Source organism: Carettochelys insculpta, unplaced genomic scaffold (assembly GCF_033958435.1).
Source record: "Carettochelys insculpta isolate YL-2023 unplaced genomic scaffold, ASM3395843v1 scaffold_0121, whole genome shotgun sequence".
In the NCBI taxonomy this organism is placed as follows: Eukaryota; Metazoa; Chordata; order Testudines; family Carettochelyidae; genus Carettochelys; species Carettochelys insculpta.
The window spans coordinates 5,001-12,500 of record NW_027439158.1 but is presented as its reverse complement, the minus strand read 5'-3'; the positions used below and the strand labels follow the sequence as shown (position 1 = coordinate 12,500).

General features: G+C 64.3%; 1 non-coding gene across 1 annotated transcript; it reads right to left on the bottom strand.

The window, feature by feature from the left end:
- Positions 1–3,432: 3,432 nt before the first annotated feature.
- LOC142006741 (5S ribosomal RNA) lies at positions 3,433–3,551 on the bottom strand. Its single transcript, XR_012643784.1, has one exon. It is a non-coding gene; the product is annotated as a 5S ribosomal RNA (ribosomal RNA).
- Between the last annotated feature and the right edge of the window lie 3,949 nt (positions 3,552–7,500).

Sequence of the window (7,500 nt, the reverse complement as noted above, 5' to 3'; positions counted from 1 at the left end):
CGCGGGAGGGTCCGGCCGCCTCCTTTCCTCTCCCCCCCGGGAAGCGGGTTGACCTGTTGACCTGGTGGCCGATTCCCTCCCCGGGCACCAGGTCAACCTCCGCTGCTTTCAGCGGGGGTTGACCTGGTGGCCGATTCCCTCCCCGGGCACCAGGTCAACCTCCGCTGCTTTCAGCGGGGGTTGACCTGGTGGCCGATTCGCTCCCCGGGCACCAGGTCAACCTCCGCTGCTTTCAGCGGGGGTTGACCTGGTGGCCGATTCCCTCCCCGGGCACCAGGTCAACCTCCGCTGCTTTCAGCGGGGGTTGACCTGGTGGCCGATTCCCTCCCCGGGCACCAGGTCAACCTCCGCTGCTTTCAGCGGGGGTTGACCTGGTGGCCGATTCGCTCCCCGGGCACCAGGTCAACCTCCGCTGCTTTCAGCGGGGGTTGACCTGGTGGCCGATTCCCTCCCCGGGCACCAGGTCAACCTCCGCTGCTTTCAGCGGGGGTTGACCTGGTGGCCGATTCCCTCCCCGGGCACCAGGTCAACCTCCGCTGCTTTCAGCGGGGGTTGACCTGGTGGCCGATTCGCTCCCCGGGCACCAGGTCAACCTCCGCTGCTTTCAGCGGGGGTTGACCTGGTGGCCGATTCCCTCCCCGGGCACCAGGTCAACCTCCGCTGCTTTCAGCGGGGGTTGACCTGGTGGCCGATTCCCTCCCCGGGCACCAGGTCAACCTCCGCTGCTTTCAGCGGGGGTTGACCTGGTGGCCGATTCGCTCCCCGGGCACCAGGTCAACCTCCGCTGCTTTCAGCGGGGGTTGACCTGGTGGCCCATTCGCTCCCCGGGCACCAGGTCAACCTCCGTTGCTTTCAGCGGGGGTTGACCTGGTGGCCGATTCGCTCCCCGGGCACCAGGTCAACCTCCGGTGCTTTCAGCGGGGGTTGACCTGGTGGCCGATTCCCTCCCCGGGCACCAGGTCAACCTCCGGTGCTTTCAGCGGGGGTTGACCTGGTGGCCGATTCCCTTCCCGGGCACCAGGTCAACCTCCGGTGCTTTCAGCGGGGGTTGACCTGGTGGCCGATTCCCTCCCCGGGCACCAGGTCAACCTCCGGTGCTTTCAGCGGGGGTTGACCTGGTGGCCGATTCGCTCCCCGGGCACCAGGTCAACCTCCGCTGCTTTCAGCGGGGGTTGACCTGGTGGCCCATTCGCTCCCCGGGCACCAGGTCAACCGCACCCTTTTTCGGCCGCCTTCGCCTCCAAATTTTTCCCCCCGTTTCCTTGCCCACTCCTCGGTCACTTCATACGCCCTCCCCCTTACATCCACCGTACGCAACACCTCCACCGGGCTTAATAGTCCACAACCGGGACCCAGGGCCTTCCCCGCTCTCAACAACCTCCACCCACGGTCCCCCTCCACCGGGCTTAATAGTCCACAACCGGGTCCCAGGGCCTTCCCCGCTCTCAACAACCTCCACCCACGGTCCCCCTCCACCGGGCTTAATAGTCCACAACCGAGACCCAGGGCCTTCCCCGCTCTCAACAACCTCCACCCACGGTCCCCCTCCACCGGGCTTAATAGTCCACAACCGGGTCCCAGGGCCTTCCCCGCTCTCAACAACCTCCACCCACGGTCCCCCTCCACCGGGCTTAATAGTCCACAACCGGGACCCAGGGCCTTCCCCGCTCTCAACAACCTCCACCCACGGTCCCCCTCCACCGGGCTTAATAGTCCACAACCGGGTCCCAGGGCCTTCCCCGCTCTCAACAACCTCCACCCACGGTCCCCCTCCACCGGGCTTAATAGTCCACAACCGAGACCCAGGGCCTTCCCCGCTCTCAACAACCTCCACCCACGGTCCCCCTCCACCGGGCTTAATAGTCCACAACCGGGTCCCAGGGCCTTCCCCGCTCTCAACAACCTCCACCCACGGTCCCCCTCCACCGGGCTTAATAGTCCACAACCGGGACCCAGGGCCTTCCCCGCTCTCAACAACCTCCACCCACGGTCCCCCTCCACCGGGCTTAATAGTCCACAACCGGGACCCAGGGCCTTCCCCGCTCTCAACAACCTCCACCCACGGTCCCCCTCCACCGGGCTTAATAGTCCACAACCGGGTCCCAGGGCCTTCCCCGCTCTCAACAACCTCCACCCACGGTCCCCCTCCACCGGGCTTAATAGTCCACAACCGGGACCCAGGGCCTTCCCCGCTCTCAACAACCTCCACCCACGGTCCCCCTCCACCGGGCTTAATAGTCCACAACCGGGTCCCAGGGCCTTCCCCGCTCTCAACAACCTCCACCCACGGTCCCCCTCCACCGGGCTTAATAGTCCACAACCGAGACCCAGGGCCTTCCCCGCTCTCAACAACCTCCACCCACGGTCCCCCTCCACCGGGCTTAATAGTCCACAACCGGGTCCCAGGGCCTTCCCCGCTCTCAACAACCTCCACCCACGGTCCCCCTCCACCGGGCTTAATAGTCCACAACCGGGACCCAGGGCCTTCCCCGCTCTCAACAACCTCCACCCACGGTCCCCCTCCACCGGGCTTAATAGTCCACAACCGAGACCCAGGGCCTTCCCCGCTCTCAACAACCTCCACCCACGGTCCCCCTCCACCGGGCTTAATAGTCCACAACCGGGACCCAGGGCCTTCCCCGCTCTCAACAACCTCCCCCCACGGTCCCCCTCCACCGGGCTTAATAGTCCACAACCGAGACCCAGGGCCTTCCCCGCTCTCAACAACCTCCACCCACGGTCCCCCTCCACCGGGCTTAATAGTCCACAACCGGGACCCAGGGCCTTCCCCGCTCTCAACAACCTCCACCCACGGTCCCCCTCCACCGGGCTTAATAGTCCACAACCGAGACCCAGGGCCTTCCCCGCTCTCAACAACCTCCACCCACGGTCCCCCTCCACCGGGCTTAATAGTCCACAACCGGGACCCAGGGCCTTCCCCGCTCTCAACAACCTCCCCCCACGGTCCCCCTCCACCGGGCTTAATAGTCCACAACCGAGACCCAGGGCCTTCCCCGCTCTCAACAACCTCCACCCACGGTCCCCCAAGACGCACGTTCCAAGCCTTAACCCTCAGACCATCCACCCCCCGGGCGGGACCCCACACCCACCTGACCCCAACTCACTCCCACCAAAAACACCACCACCGCCACCGCCTCAACGGCCTGCCCCACCCAGCACTCCCACACACACACCTGCCCCACCAACGCTCCACACACGCTTTCTTCCCTCTCCCCGACCCGACCCAAGCCATCGCACCGCACCGGGTGAGGGCCTAAGCTTCCTCGCCCGCCCCCCCGCCCCCGACACGCAGGCAGGCAGAGGGAAAGGCCTCAGCGCCCCCCAGGACCGTCGCGCCGCCTTGGCCTCACGGCTTCCCTGCTCCCGCACGGCAGACACACGCCCCGCTCTACCCCCGCTGGGGCCAAAAGCTGCCTACGGCACCTGGGATTCCCAGGCGGTCACCCATCCAGGTACTAGCCAGGCCCGGGACGGTTTACCTTCCGAGATCGGACGAGATCGGGGGCATTCGGTCCGGTATGGCCGTAGGCCCCCGCCTCCCCGGGCTTTAGCGTCAGCAGCCTGGCCTCAGTCAGCCGGGCCCAAACAATTAACCCGGAGGCCGGGCCGAGGGAAAACTTCCTCCGAGCCGGCCCAAGGGGAAGGGAGGACGAGGACGCCGGGCCCGGGAGGTGACAGGACGTGCACGTCAGACCCGGGAAGCTGTGCGCCCCGAGGTTAACCCCCGGGCCGGGGCGGGGAGAGAAAAATGTTCTAAGTCCGGTAGGGACAGCAGGTCAACCCCGGTCCGAGGCGGGGAGAGAAATTTTCCAAGTCCGGCAGGGACAGCAGGTCAACCCCGGCCGCCGTAGCAGAGGTTGACCTGGTGTCCGATTCGCTCCCCGGGCACCAGGTCAACCTCGGGCGCTTTAGCGGAGGTTGACCTGGTGTCCGATTCGCTCCCCGGGCACCAGGTCAACCTCGGGCGCCTTAGCAGAGGTTGACCTGGTGTCCGATTCGCTCCCCGGGCACCAGGTAAACCGTGGCCGCTTTCAGCGGAGGTTGACCTGGTGGCCGATCCCCTCCTCGGGCTCCAAGTCCGGCAGGGACAGCAGGTGAACCCCGGCCGCTTTAGCAGAGGTTGACCTGGTGTCCGATTCGCTCCCCGGGCACCAGGTAAACCGTGGCCGCTTTCAGCGGAGGTTGACCTGGTGGCCGATCCCCTCCTCGGGCTCCAAGTCCGGCAGGGACAGCAGGTCAACCCCGGCCGCTTTAGCAGAGGTTGACCTGGTGTCCGATTCGCTCCCCGGGCACCAGGTAAACCGTGGCCGCTTTCAGCGGAGGTTGACCTGGTGGCCGATCCCCTCCTCGGGCTCCAAGTCCGGCAGGGACAACAGGTCAACCCCGGTTCCGGGCGGGGAGAGAAAAATTTTCTAAGTCCGGCAGGGACAGCAGGTCAACCCCGGCCGCCGTAGCAGAGGTTGACCTGGTGTCCGATTCGCTCCCCGGGCACCAGGTCAACCTCGGGCGCCTTAGCAGAGGTTGACCTGGTGTCCGATTCGCTCCCCGGGCACCAGGTAAACCGTGGCCGCTTTCAGCGGAGGTTGACCTGGTGGCCGATCCCCTCCTCGGGCTCCAAGTCCGGCAGGGACAGCAGGTGAACCCCGGCCGCTTTAGCAGAGGTTGACCTGGTGTCCGATTCGCTCCCCGGGCACCAGGTAAACCGTGGCCGCTTTCAGCGGAGGTTGACCTGGTGGCCGATCCCCTCCTCGGGCTCCAAGTCCGGCACGGACAGCAGGTCAACCCCGGCCGCTTTAGCAGAGGTTGACCTGGTGTCCGATTCGCTCCCCGGGCACCAGGTAAACCGTGGCCGCTTTCAGCGGAGGTTGACCTGGTGGCCGATCCCCTCCTCGGGCTCCAAGTCCGGCAGGGACAGCAGGTCAACCCCGGCCGCTTTAGCAGAGGTTGACCTGGTGTCCGATTCGCTCCCCGGGCACCAGGTAAACCGTGGCCGCTTTCAGCGGAGGTTGACCTGGTGGCCGATCCCCTCCTCGGGCTCCAAGTCCGGCAGGGACAACAGGTCAACCCCGGTTCCGGGCGGGGAGAGAAAAATTTTCTAAGTCCGGCAGGGACAGCAGGTCAACCCCGGCCGCCGTAGCAGAGGTTGACCTGGTGTCCGATTCGCTCCCCGGGCACCAGGTCAACCTCGGGCGCCTTAGCAGAGGTTGACCTGGTGTCCGATTCGCTCCCCGGGCACCAGGTAAACCGTGGCCGCTTTCAGCGGAGGTTGACCTGGTGGCCGATCCCCTCCTCGGGCTCCAAGTCCGGCAGGGACAGCAGGTGAACCCCGGCCGCTTTAGGAGAGGTTGACCTGGTGTCCGATTCGCTCCCCGGGCACCAGGTAAACCGTGGCCGCTTTCAGCGGAGGTTGACCTGGTGGCCGATCCCCTCCTCGGGCTCCAAGTCCGGCACGGACAGCAGGTCAACCCCGGCCGCTTTAGCAGAGGTTGACCTGGTGTCCGATTCGCTCCCCGGGCACCAGGTAAACCGTGGCCGCTTTCAGCGGAGGTTGACCTGGTGGCCGATCCCCTCCTCGGGCTCCAAGTCCGGCAGGGACAGCAGGTCAACCCCGGCCGCTTCAGCTGAGGTTGACCTGGTGTCCGATTCGCTCCCCGGGCACCAGGTAAACCGTGGCCGCTTTCAGCGGAGGTTGACCTGGTGGCCGATCCCCTCCTGGGGCTCCAAGTCCGGCAGGGACAACAGGTCAACCCCGGTCCCAGGCGGGAGAGAAAAATTTTCTAAGTCCGGCAGGGACAACAGGTCAACCCCGGTTCCGAGCGGGAGAGAAAAATTTTCTAAGTCCGGCAGGGACAACAGGTCAACCCCGGTCCCAGGCGGCAGAGAAAAATTTTCTAAGTCCGGCAGGGACAACAGGTCAACCCCGGTCCCAGGCGGGAGAGAAAAAATTTCTAAGTCCGGCAGGGACAACAGGTCAACCCCGGTCCCAGGCTGGAGAGAAAAATTTTCTAAGTCCGGCAGGGACAGCAGGTCAACCCCGGCCGCTTTAGCAGAGGTTGACCTGGTGTCCGATTCGCTCCCCGGGCACCAGGTCAACCTCTGGCGCTTTAGCAGAGGTTGACCTGGTGTCAGATTCGCTCCCCGGGCACCAGGTCAACCTCGGTCGCTTTAGCAGAGGTTGACCTGGTGTCCGATTCGCTCCCCGGGCACCAGGTAAACCGTGGCCGCTTTCAGCGGAGGTTGACCTGGTGGCCGATCCCCTCCTGGGGCTCCAAGTCCGGCAGGGACAGCAGGTCAACCCCGGTCCCAGGCGGGGAGAGAAAAAATTTCTAAGTCCGGCAGGGACAACAGGTCAACCCCGGTCCCAGGCTGGAGAGAAAAATTTTCCAAGTCCGGCAGGGACAGCAGGTCAACCCCGGCCGCTTCAGCTGAGGTTGACCTGGTGTCCGATTCGCTCCCCGGGCACCAGGTAAACCGTGGCCGCTTTCAGCGGAGGTTTACCTGGTGGCCGATCCCCTCCTCGGGCTCCAAGTCCGGCAGGGACAACAGGTCAACCCCGGTCCCAGGCGGGAGAGAAAAATTTTCTAAGTCCGGCAGGGACAACAGGTCAACCCCGGTTCCGAGCGGGAGAGAAAAATTTTCTAAGTCCGGCAGGGACAACAGGTCAACCCCGGTCCCAGGCGGCAGAGAAAAAATTTCTAAGTCCGGCAGGGACAACAGGTCAACCCCGGTACCGGGCGGGAGAGAAAAAATTTCTAAGTCCGGCAGGGACAACAGGTCAACCCCGGTCCCAGGCGGCAGAGAAAAAATTTCTAAGTCCGGCAGGGACAACAGGTCAACCCCGGTCCCGGGCGGGAGAGAAAAATTTTCTAAGTCCGGCAGGGACAACAGGTCAACCCCGGTCCCAGGCGGCAGAGAAAAAATTTCTAAGTCCGGCAGGGACAACAGGTCAACCCCGGTCCCAGGCGGGAGAGAAAAATTTTCTAAGTCCGGCAGGGACAACAGGTCAACCCCGGTCCCAGGCGGCAGAGAAAAAATTTCTAAGTCCGGCAGGGACAACAGGTCAACCCCGGTACCGGGCGGGAGAGAAAAAATTTCTAAGTCCGGCAGGGACAACAGGTCAACCCCGGTCCCAGGCTGGAGAGAAAAAATTTCTAAGTCCGGCAGGGACAACAGGTCAACCCCGGTCCCAGGCGGCAGAGAAAAAATTTCTAAGTCCGGCAGGGACAACAGGTCAACCCCGGTCCCAGGCGGCAGAGAAAAAATTTCTAAGTCCGGCAGGGACAACAGGTCAACCCCGGTCCCAGGCGGCAGAGAAAAAATTTCTAAGTCCGGCAGGGACAACAGGTCAACCCCGGTCCCAGGCGGGAGAGAAAAATTTTCTAAGTCCGGCAGGGACAACAGGTCAACCCCGGTCCCAGGCGGCAGAGAAAAATTTTCTAAGTCCGGCAGGGACAACAGGTCAACCCCGGTCCCAGGCGG